At 43.3% G+C, this 13,155-nt stretch overlaps 1 pseudogene; it reads left to right on the forward strand.

Moving 5' to 3' along the window:
- The first annotated feature begins 308 nt into the window (after positions 1-308).
- LOC149273420 (uncharacterized) lies at positions 309-11,141 on the forward strand (annotated as a pseudogene).
- Positions 11,142-13,155: the final 2,014 nt, after the last annotated feature.

A 13,155-nucleotide genomic window follows, 5' to 3' on the forward strand; every position in this document is an offset into this window, starting at 1 on the left:
AAGACAGACTTTTTTGCATCTGTTGCAGTCAATCTTCCAAAACCCTCGGAATCAGTCTAGTGTTCACAAGCCTCTTCTGTTCTTCAGTTTTGGTTCCCGTGCTGATGACTTGACCGTTCTCTCATCTCTAAAAACCCTCTTCATTGGACTGTTTAATTGGCAATGCACACGAGTTCTTCACGCTGAGAAGTGTCCCGACTTAACCTGCTACCCACATTTCTCCAATTGTTTTGTCGTCTTTTGAAGGCCTGTGAAATCCAAGGAGACACTTTTTGGTGAAAGCCGCGTGACTGAACATTTCTCCCGAAATGGCCTCACAGAGAGTGTGGCTGTTTTGCCTGCTTGTTACATTTATCTGCTCCTTCCAAGGGAATCTCATTCCCGGTGTACAAGGACAAGCCCATGGGGCGGCAGCGGACGATGGAGATGAGGGAAAACATCCTACTCAGGTAGAGAGGGATGATGAAGAGGACAACGATGATGATAACAACGACAAAGATGATGTGAAAGATGATGACGACGACGACGACAATGGCAAAGATGATGATGATGACGACGACGATGATGATGACGATAATGACAAAGATGATGATGACGATGATGACGACGACGATGATGACGACGATAATGACAAAGATGATGATGACGACGATAATGACAAAGATGATGATGACGATGATGACGACGATGATGATGATGACGATAATGACAAAGATGATGATGACGATGACGACGATGATGATGACGATAATGACAAAGATGATGATGATGACAAAGATGATGATGATGACGACGATGACGACGACGACGAAGATGACGATGACGACGACGATGATGAAGATGATAAAGATGATGCCGATGATGACGCCGACGAAAGCACAATTGTAAAGAAACATGAAGATGATGAAGATGACAATGATGGTGATGAGGACGATGGTGATGAGGACGATGGTGATGACAATGATGATGAAAATGACAACAAAGTTGTAAAGGAACAGGAAGATGATGATGATGAGGACGATGATGAAGGTAACTAAAACTAAAGTATTTCGTAGTTCGTTAAAGATATAGGGATCAGATCTCTCAATTGTAATTATTTAAACTAGTGGAAAAATAGCAGCAAAGTATTTCTACATTCAAAAGAAAAAAGCCCAATGTGTCAGTGAACCGTTAATGCGAATTAGCAGCAGAGCTCCCCTGCGCTGCATCCCGACAGGCTTGATTTAACACGTGGCTTTCAGCATGAACAAGACACCTAAAAGTTTGGCCTTGAGCATTTGCACCTCTGTCTTCTGCGCTTGATTAATCAATATGCCAAAGCAATGGGACATTGATGTCAACTGGACTGATGTTCTACTGGATTGAACTGGTTTATCAATTGCAACAAACTTTGGGAAAGTACAAACGATGGTTTAAATGTTTCTGAAACGCGGGTGACGGTGTCTGTTGAGATCCTTTAACGGAATTAATACACACCTTAGGGCCCATTTTCTATTGACGGACGCTACCTTTGTTCTTTGTGACCCCAGATGGAGTTTGCCAGATTAAACAAACCGAATTCACCTGTAGCCCAGTTAATAAAAACAGCTAATCCCAAATACATTTGCTAGCATCATACAGTTTCCCTTGAAGAAATAGTTGTTTTATGATTCCATTCTATAACTGCCCCCTCTAAAGAGCTTTGATCTTCAGTCTTTGCAGAAGCAAAAATACTCATCTAAAAATCCCAAAGCCTAATAATCCTTAATGTACTCAATTTCATATATAACACTAAGCATTTTCTAGGTTTTGTGCGAAGGCATAAGATCTCCCCCATAGATATAAAAGGCAAAGCATGAAATCAGGAACTGCTAACATTTCCTGGCCAATTCTATTCATCGCTTTTTAATCCATCTTTAGTTTTCTTTTAGCTTTATTGTAACATAAATCTTAACAAAAAAGTTTAAGAATAATGTGTAAAGACAAGATTGTACCCATACAAGAGCTGCTTAAAACGCTTGGCTTGTAACAAATGTTGCATTATAGAATTACATTATTTCACCCCAAAAAAACAAACAAACACTGGTTTCTATGTAGCCTTTGAGAACAATATTGAGGTGAACTCGGTAAAATTGAATGAATTACGGTTTTCGGGCATGTTTTAGATCTACTAATCTATGATTGGATCAGTTTATTGTAATAAAGAGCTGCCTAGTTTTTCATGTGTTTAACCTGTAGTTTGGACCGTTTAATTACTCATATTAAAGAGGACACATTTTAAACGAATAACTTTTGTATGCATCCCATGTAACTTAGAATCCTGTTTTGATGGGTTCATACACAATGATCACAGGCACTTTAAACGCTAAAGAAGTTTACTTTATTCAGCAGTAGGTTTTGCAAGCGGTTCTGTTATTTGGGGAGCCCGCGGGTGGAAGCCGTCAGAAAGTACGGTGGAATGAACGTATGTCTGGTGCCCATGCCTCTTTTTAAACAGAATAGCTTATGAAGCAGTCCTTAACCCCTTAAGGACAAAGCCCGTACATGTACGGGCTCAAAATGCATTGTTTTCAATGGGTTTAGGGACCGCCCATTGTCCTTAAGGGGTTAAGACACTTATATTAGAACTGCTGGTTACATAGACTCAGGTGACCCTGGTACAAGAGATCGTCAACAGGTGTCCATCTAGCGGTTGTCAAACTACATCTCCCATAATGCACTATGGAAGCTGTAGTCCTGCAACAGCTGGAGACTGGCTACTTATGTGCATATATTAATGGGCCTCTCCAACTCTCATCACTCCCATTCCAGCAGCTCACAGTTATTGGGGTCCAGCCTTCTATGTATTTTAATGCAAAGAATGAGTGGGCACCACTTAGAGAGCCCGATACAGAATTTTGATCTAAAAAAACCTGGTGATTAGGGTTGGAGCCCTTCCTTCTGTCGAGTTCTGTTAAGGGTCTACAGATAAAAGCATGAGAATGGATGTAATATTCCAAAACAGATTTAAAGAATAAAAAAGTGAGTTTCAGACAAAATAATGTTATATATTATCCAAAGAGTGGCATATTTGGTTTAAATCATTATCCCATTTCTGCAAAATGTAAACGACCTCTGGAAATCAGACCTCTCCCCGGTGCTAACAAAAGTTCGGGGTTTATAACTAACCTGTCTGGCTCGGTGTTCATCTTCTAGTTCTGTATGGGGTAAAAGGCACAGCGGGGCCTGCTAGCCCAGGTCTCAGGAACACATGGGGTTAACCCGGGTGTACCGCGTGTTCTGCGTATCTTAACGTGTTGATATAACCGCAGCTCTGTGCAGCTGCCTCGGCAAATCTCACTGACTGTTTTAATAAACGCTTCACTACGCAACAAATTGTCAAGCATTTTTCATTGCCTTGTCTGCGCATGGTCTGCCTGAGTGTGCTGTGAGTACGCATTTCTTCTGCATGTTAAATCGATTTACACCAATTTATCATGTGGTAAAGGGGACATCATCATCAATTCCAGCACGGAGGCACATTTCTCGTGATAACACCTTGGTGTGTACCCATTTCCTGGTGTTTTTACCCCATTGCTAGGTTCTCAGGGTCACTCAGATATACTCTCTCATATCACAGGTGAAATCCCCGCTTCATTCAGAATACCATCGCCTCCTGGGCCGTAATAAAAGCCATTTGTTTGCCTCCATTAGCGAGTCTCTACAATACAGTCTTTGCCATGGGATTGATATCAAATCTCAGGGTCAGCTCAGGGACTTCCCGGGTATACAAGTTCACGATCCGTTCACTGGGTTCTTAGTACCCCTCGCCCACTGAAAGCACGAAGCAGATACTAAAGGCTATGATGCCAGCTATGGCTGGGTTAAGTTCACCGATAAGTTTCACAATTCTTCCCTGTGCATCAAGTTCCATGTCCTGTGCATGAAGCTCCGCTCCATGTGTGTGAAGCTCCCTGTCCTTGGCATGAAGCTCCGCTCCCCGCGTATGAAGCTCCCTGTCCTTGGAATGAAGCTCCACTCCCTGTGTATGAAGCTCCCTGTCTTGCGTATGAAGCTCCCTGTCCTTGGCATGAAGCTCCGCTCCCCGCGTATGAAGCTCCCTGTCCTCGGCATGAAGCTCCGCTCCCCGCGTATGAAGCTCCCTGTCCTTGGAATGAAGCTCCGCTCCCTGTGTATGAAGCTCCCTGTCTTGCGTATGAAGCTCCCTGTCCTCGGCATGAAGCTCCGCTCCCCGCGTATGAAGCTCCCTGTCCTTGGAATGAAGCTCCGCTCCCTGTGTATGAAGCTCCCTGTCTTGCGTATGAAGCTCCCTGTCCTTGGCATGAAGCTCTTCTCCCCGCGTATGAAGCTCCCTGTCCTTGGCATGAAGCTCCGCTCCCTGTGTATGAAGCTCCCTGTCCTCGGCATGAAGCTCTGCTCCCTGTGTATGAAGCTCCCTGTCCTCGGCATGAAGCTCTGCTCCCTGTGTATGAAGCTCCCTGTCCTCGGCATGAAGCTCCGCTCCCTGTGTGTGAAGCTCCCTGTGTGTGAAGCCCCCTGTCTTGCGTATGAAGCTCCCTGTCCTCGGCATGAAGCTCTGCTCCCTGTGTATAGAGCTCCCTCTCCTCCGCATGACGCTCCACTCTCTGTGTATGATGCTCCCCGTCTTGTGTATGAAGCTTCATGTCCTCTGTATGACGCTCCACTCCATGTGCATGAATCTCCTTTTCCCATGACTTCACTATGCGTTATGAGTTGGCCCTGGATAATGTATAGTTGGTTGGGGAGTTTTCACACTTATAAAATGATGTTTCTGTCGCCTATCTATGCGAGTAGAGCAGTAGGGGGTGCAGACAGAGTTCTAGTTGTATTGTCTCCAGTGGATCTGTCATCAGAGGGAACGTTTCAGAGTCCAGACACCAGCACTTAGAGAGCAGATTAGAAAAAGGCCTGTTTACAATCCAGGGTTGTCTCAATCTTAGGATAATAACATTACATCCCCAAAAAAGTGGTTGCAATGACTGCAGCGTTCATGCTTTCACCCGCTAGTTCTCTGTGCAGAAGATCAACTGGAGTCAGCGAGAATCATGTGATCATAGCGATCACCAATCACAGCGATCACCAATCACAGCGATCACCAATCACAGCGATCATGCGCATTCATGTTCCAAAAAAAGCCTTTATGATATAAAAGTATCCTCGGTCATAAAGGGTCAAAAGTGGATTTTCCAACATAAGCCCCCGTGTTACCCATATTTCAGCTCCTTTAAAAATATCTAAAATTACTTACACCATTCAAAGGTTTGGGGTCACTCAGCTGTTTTTATGGAAAACAAAGACATTTCCGGCTGTAATATAATCGCAAAAAGGGTTTTCTAACCATCAATTAGCCTTTTAAACTTAAACTTGATCAGCGAACACAACGTGCCATTGGAACACAGGAGTGATGGGAGTTGTAAAGGGCCATTGGAACACAGGAGTGATGGGAGTTGTAAAGGGCCATTGGAACACAGGAGTGATGGGAGTTGTAAAGGGCCATTGGAACACAGGAGTGATGGGAGTTGTAAAGGGCTGCTGTACGCCTATGAAGAGATTCCATTAAAAATCAGCATTGTTTCCAACTACAATAGTCATTTACAACATTAACCCCGTCTGCGCTGGATTTCTGATCCATTTCATGTTATTTAAATAGACAAAATGTGCTTTTTACTCAAAAAAGTCCTTTACTGACCAAGGACATTTCTAAGTGACCTCAAACTTTTGAACGGTAGTGTATTTACACAATTCGAATGATAAAAACAATATACTTTGTTTTCATAAAACATAAAACAAATATTTGTTGTAAATTGTTACTATAAAACCTTGTTAGCAAATGGGAAGTATGTGTATCCATTTGAAAAATATATAGCAACTACTCAATTCAAACTTGGCTTTGTAAGTAAAAGGTAAGAACGTGTAATCGCTAGAAAAAAGGCTGCATTTATCATGGGAATGGACAAAAACATTTCTAAAGGGAAATAATAAGCAAGTAAACATGTCTATTATATGCATGTCCAACAAGGACTCACAGTGACATCTAAAAGCCCTACAAACTTTGTCATTTCCTCGAATTTGAAATATTCTAAGAAGATTATCAAGCCCAGGGAAAGAAATATTGTCGAATCAGGTTCCCTCTGATCTGTGATTAAAATAAAAACCTGGACAATGCGAGGTGAAGAACAAATCCCATGACTTGCAGCCTAAGGAACTATGGAAACGATGAACGCTGGAGAGAAGTAACTGGCATAGTAACAACACGTCAACATATCTTGCAATTCGAGGCTGAGTGTGTTGTATGGAATTCTCAACATATTGTCCCCTTTTGTTTTTCTGTGTATAAGATGAGGACGAGGATGATGATGAAGATGATGAAGAATACACAGAAGGCTCCCTCTGCCAATACTGCTCCTTCTGTAAGGTAATGGCATCTTATTGCTGCGTCTTGATCCTTACATGGGCAAGGAGAATAATACTTGTTTCTATTCTGCTTTGAGCACCTTGTAAAGAACAAGCATTGTGTAAAAAATGGCCGATGTGGTCCCCCTAGCTATGAGGCATGGGGTCATTTATAGGCACCTCTCAAACTCTTAGGGGAGTGAAGGACGATTGGCATGTAGACCTTCGGGTGTTTATGTCATTGTATTTAATGAAATCCTTTTCTCTTTGTTCAGTACTGCGGCGAGTGTGAGAAGTGTCCTTGTGACGAGAAGGATACGAGCGAGCATTGCAAAAACTGTGATGTGAGTATCGCTGGAACTCATAGTTTGACGTCACATCCGAGAAGCGCTTGGCGGTGGGAACACATCTCACCGATGGCTTCAGCTTTAAGGGGAGGACGTCCATCGGTGTCCTGTCAACCAAAGTTACTTAGTCTATTGTACATGAAACCTCTGGGATACATCTTCGGGAGGTTTTAGGGATGATGATAGTTGGGGTACTTCAATGACAATGTATATAGGAGTGAAACTTAGTTGGAGAAATGCTGCTATAGAACACTCATCTTCACCTAGAAGCCAAGGGGCTCTGTAGGTTCTATCTTGTTACAATGTAACAGTCTTGGGCCCACATTATGATTCTTTGTGGTATGATGTCACCTGCACAATCAAATGGGATTTTTTATCAAAAATAATCGAGGGTTCTACCAGAATAAGATTCCCTTTCTCTCTCCGCAGCACTGCCAGTTCTGCTATATCTGTCCGGTACTCTGTGAGACAGCCTGCAAACCAGGTAAGAGGGTGACGGTGGTCAGCAGTACATTGCACCGGTTCATTCTTAGCACCCAGCGGCAGAGCGAGGTCTCTCTATTACATTCGCCAGCATGAAGCTGGGACATTTCTGCCCTGTCTGCTGACCCCGACCCCACTTGAGATATTGCTCAGGACAACCGACAAGCACCGCCAGTGTTGGGCTTCCAAAAATCTCATGCATTCTTCTGAGTTCACGGTGGCTCCGAAGTCTGTGAGATTAAAGGGTAATACTTTAACTTGTTTAAAGAGGGAGGGACCTTTCTACCTTTTTTTGTGTTTATAATCCCCCCTGAGACTAGTTTCGGTTTAGTCTAGCTCCTGAATTGCTCTTTTTAAGACAGTTTCCATTGTTCTGCAAACTGTGAATTCACACGTAACGTTCAGGAGTGAGTTGGATTGTCAGTAAATACGGTTACCCCTGCAGATAACATACAAGTATGTCATAAACAAGTAAATAAGAAGAATTTCACCCAAACGTCTGCTTGGGATACCCAGACTGGGAAAAGCAGGGCTAACGTTAGCGATCCTTGGAATAAATAGGCAGCATGGCTATCCTTTTAAAGAGGAAACGTGTTTGACTTAGTGATGCCACTCCTCCCTCTAGTGGCTTTTAATTGAATTAACACATTGTACCTCATTACCAGCCACAGGGGGAAACAAATATACTTTTCATATCAGCTACCTGAATACTGATAGGGGTACCACCTACTAAGGGGGAATTATGATATCGAAAAGGATTTGCTTATCTACAGGGATAAACTTTCTGAGAATAGTAAAGGTAGACTTGCTGAATCTAGCACAGGGAAAAGGGAGGCATCGGCTTCCAGAAGTCCATCGTGGCAGACGGCTAATCAGGATCTAGTTAGGAGCCTTCATCAACCGAGGTCAAGACAGATGGTGTCGGGTCCTGGAGAAAGGAGCCTGTAACGTCTGAAGTACAAGCTGCTTCCTCAGGATCCCAAAGATATTTTAAATGTTTACCGGCGCATTTCACCCAGCTTCTGCCTACTTCCCAAGCCTTGAAAGTCGGAGGTCAGCTCCACCCACACAGCTAGCCCCACCCCTTTGTTATTGCCGCTCCCACTTTCTGCATCCTGTGAATTCCAGGCAGCCAGTCTCAGGAAGTTACGCCTATCAGCGCCTCCTGCTTTTGTCACATGACAATTAAGTATTCCCTGAAAAATGATGAATGAAGCAAAACTTCTGATAATTCAGAAATTATTATTATTATTATTAGGAATAATATATTTTTGGAATGTTGTTTCTTATTTTGCATTTAGTTCTAGTAGGAGAAAGAACTCATTCACAGAAAGACGAAAGTAAAAGTGCCAAACACGCAACCAGTACTTGGTTACAATAACATCTGATGTTACTCTCTCTCTTCTACAGGGAGCTACATAGATGAAATCTCCGGGTCTCTGTATCAGTAAGTGATCAATGTTTTCGTGTCATGTTACAAAAAGATTAAAATGTATTTATCTATAAAAAGTGATCCTGGCTCTAAGGTTCAATATGGTCTTATCACTATAGCAATGGAACAGTAGTCTGTTGATATTTAGGTGATATGACCCTTTTCAAACTTTACATCACAATTACATTTTACACATAACCCAAATTGCATTAAAAGCATTAACTTATATATTTAAGAAGTAAAAAATAACCTTATGCACAGAAGTACATTTCACTAACAGGTGCACATAGGGTGGTTCATACATACCGCATATGTACGGCAGCTTCACGGAACCCTCTCTCTGTCCGCAGGACTGTTTCCAAGCTATTTGAAGAGAATCAAAACTAAAGATTTCTCTGCCTCCCTACATCACGAAGCGGCGCATGGAACCTGAAATGAAGCCGGAAACATTTGTATCACAAACTGACATTTCTCCTATACAATCATAAATGGATCACGTGGGTAGATGGACCTATGACAATGGCTTTGTCTCCGACGCCCATTCAGTCTCTTCCTTGGCACACATGGGTGGCGGCGGATGCTGGTGTTTGGTGGGGTCCTAACTAATCACACCCACGTGCTCACCACACACTTGGTGGACTCTTTTGAAAGCCAGCCAGATACCCACACAATGGTTCCTCAACCACAGTTAGTGTCTTCTACCTTCAAAGTCTCCTTTCGCTGCTCCTTTACTTGCTCTATAATGCGACAGGCCACCACCTTATTGGCCGTTATCACTGATGGGTCTACAGTAGAGCGTTATTCATCAGAACACTTGGTCCTAAGAGCTCTCCGACCTTAAACACCAAATTACGGAAGATATTGAGTAACTGAAACCGTTACAAAGTCGGTGGAGGATGAGAGAGGCCGTTTCTCCGCGTCCCCCGAAAGGAGCCGACCTATACAGTAGAACGGTACCGGGTGGCCAGAAGGTAACTCTCCTATTGTTGTGAAACTACAACTTTCCCGACGCTCGTCAAAAGGTCCTGAACAAAAAGGCATCCCTAAGAACACCCAGAAGATGTGGTTTCAGAACGGCTGGAAAGTCATATTAATCTCGCTAACCCGGCAACTGTGTGCGCTGTGAACCAAACGCTAACTCAATACGATAACTAGCGGGTCAACCTAGTAAATGAAACATTATTCATTCAATGTCTTTCCTAGTAATACATTTGGGGGAATAATGTTCAAATCGATTAGTCCACCCTACGTTAATAATTATTACATTACGCTGTGGAGTATGATGTAAAACAATAAATAACAAGAATCATGACAAAAATATTTCATGTTTTAAACTGGAATTTGCAGAGTTATTTATTTATTTTATGTGACGCGTTCAGACTCTCTACAAGTGCCTCAATAAACGTTATTCTGGTCTCGTACATGTGTTCGGATTTTCTCTATGGGAGGCAGGGTGGACTTTACAAGGTCCAGGAAGGTAGACATTTCTATAGAAAAAGGTGTTGCTTGACTTAAAGAACTGCCTTGAAAGTAGTAGAAGCATGGTTTTTTTTTGTATAAAGAGTCATGGATACATGGTTGCTGTACCTGCAGAGATGACCGAACAGTAATAATTGAATAACGTTGATCTGGTTGCTTATGGCCACTGAGAACTTTCTACTTTGGGGGTTGAAGCCTTCACCATCGATGTTATGGAACCAACTCAGCTGCCTAACGCGGCGGAGGAATAGGAGATCATCCTGCGACTTTTGGGTGCGCATTAAGGTTGGTATGATCAGGGATGGACTGGGGATTAAAACCGGACAGGTTCAGCCCACCAGGCATTTGCGCGGTTTGCCCGATGACCAGTCCAGACCCGCTAAAAATACTACGGAATTACGACAACAAAACCGATGGTGTTTCAAAAAAAACCAAACTGCAACTTGAAACCCCTCACTGGAAAAGTTTCGCAGTTCTGATCATCTTAACATCACTTCTCTCCACTTTTATTTATTAGAATAATCAGAGACACGCGAGCCTATGAACGGTATATGCGTTGTTTTCTTTTTACACTTTACAAAGTACTTTCTTTTCACTCACGAGAACCCAGGTGTCCAAATGATAGGACCGGGTTGCGATTTATTCTACAAGAGAACACATGAATGGCGCTTAACTAAGAAACAGATTGGGGAGGAGGAGAAATTGCAGGACGAAGCCTTAGAAAAGCAGAAACAGACAGAGGACAAAGTACCGGGGGCCACATTTCTGCATTGTTCTCGCAAGTGAAAAAAAGTTATGTTCCCTATCGGTTTGCATGCAACATCCCAGTGATTATTTCAGGCCACTGAACTTGACACACACGTTAAACGGGAGACACAAGAGCACAGAGACAATGCGGGGCAGAATCCCAGCCCCACGCAGCCCTGAAAAACAGAGCTTTTGTTCCTGATTCTTCCAGCTCCTGGCTGCGTGTAGACGGGTCTTGTGGCGACGCAGCCAGCACGTGAAGGACAGCGCGCGGGGAGACTTCCATCTCCAATGTACCAATCGGCCATAAATATAACGGTCCACAGGTAGCATAAGCTTGAAAACTCAGTTTAGCGTAATGGAAACCAGCTGACCCTTCCACTAGAACCCGCTGTTATTCAATCACTTTCCACCGGAACCGATTCCTATACATCCTCCCGATTGGCTTTGAAGAAAAGTTTGCCCGCAGAGTTTGATGGACAAAAAGTTTCTATCACTTTGCGCAGATCCTGTTAGCCATTGGAATGTGTTCTGAGCCCAATCTACCAGACCCACACATTGACTCCTTATCAGACTATTCATGGTAAACAACAGAATAGCTCAGTCTTAATCCCTCAGTTGCACACTCTGTCTAATGAAAGTCTATGGAGGAACGGACTTCATTAGCATCGCCGTAAAGCATCAGCTCAGTGTGGTTATATTACTGTATACAGCGCTGGGGGTTATTACTGTATACAGCGCTGGGGGTTATATTACTGTATACAGCGCTGGGGGTTATATTACTGTATACAGCGCTGAGGGTTATATTACTGTATACAGCACTGGGGGTTATTACTGTATACAGCACTGGGGGTTATATTACCGTATACAGCGCTGGGGGTTATATTACTGTATACAGCGCTGGGGGGTTATATTACTGTATAAAGCGCTGGGGGTTATATTACTGTATACAGCGCTGGGGGTTATATTACTGTATACAGTGCTGGGAGGTTATATTACTGTATACAGCGCTGGGGGTTATATTACTGTATGCAGTGCTGGGGGTTATTACTGTATACAGCGCTGGGGGGTTATATTACTGTATACAGCGCTGGGGGTTATATTACTGTATACAGCGCTGGGGGTTATATTACTGTATACAGTGCTGGGAGGTTATATTACTGTATACAGCGCTGGGGGTTATATTACTGTATACAGCGCTGGGGGTTATATTACTGTATACAGCCCTGGGGGTTATTACTGTATACAGCACTGGGGGTTATATTACCGTATACAGCGCTGGGGGTTATATTACCGTATACAGCGCTGGGGGGTTATATTACTGTATACAGCGCTGGGGGTTATATTACTGTATACAGCACTGGGGGTTATATTACTGTATACAGCACTGGGGTTATATTACTGTATACAGCGCTGGGGGTTATATTACTGTATACAGCGCTGGGGGTTATATTACTGTATACAGCGCTGGGGGTTATATTACTGTATACAGCGCTGGGGGTTATATTACTGTATACAGCGCTGGGAGGTTATATTACTGTATACAGCGCTGGGGGTTATATTACTGTATGCAGTGCTGGGGGTTATTACTGTATACAGCGCTGGGGGGTTATATTACTGTATACAGCGCTGGGGGGTTATATTACTGTATACAGCGCTGGGGGTTATATTACTGTATACAGCGCTGGGGGTTATATTACTGTATACAGTGCTGGGAGGTTATATTACTGTATACAGCGCTGGGGGTTATATTACTGTATACAGCGCTGGGGGTTATATTACTGTATACAGCGCTGGGGGTTATATTACTGTATACAGCCCTGGGGGTTATATTACTGTATACAGCACTGGGGGTTATTACTGTATACAGCACTGGGGGTTATATTACCGTATACAGCGCTGGGGGTTATATTACTGTATACAGCGCTGGGGGGTTATATTACTGTATACAGCGCTGGGGGTTATATTACTGTATACAGCACTGGGGGTTATATTACTGTATACAGCACTGGGGTTATATTACTGTATACAGCGCTGGGGGTTATATTACTGTATACAGCGCTGGGGTTATATTACTGTATACAGCGCTGGGGGTTATATTACTGTATACAGTGCTGGGGGTTATATTACTGTATACAGCGCTGGGGGGCATATTACTGTATACAGCGCTGGGGGGTTATATTACTGTACACAGCGCTGGGGGTTATATTACTGTATACAGCGCTGGGGGGTTATATTACTGTATACAGTGCTGGGAGGTTATATTACTGTATA

This window comes from Sceloporus occidentalis, unplaced genomic scaffold (assembly GCF_023333645.1).
Source record: "Sceloporus occidentalis isolate IW3139 unplaced genomic scaffold, rSceOcc1.0.p SCAF_377, whole genome shotgun sequence".
In the NCBI taxonomy this organism is placed as follows: domain Eukaryota; kingdom Metazoa; phylum Chordata; class Lepidosauria; order Squamata; family Phrynosomatidae; genus Sceloporus; species Sceloporus occidentalis.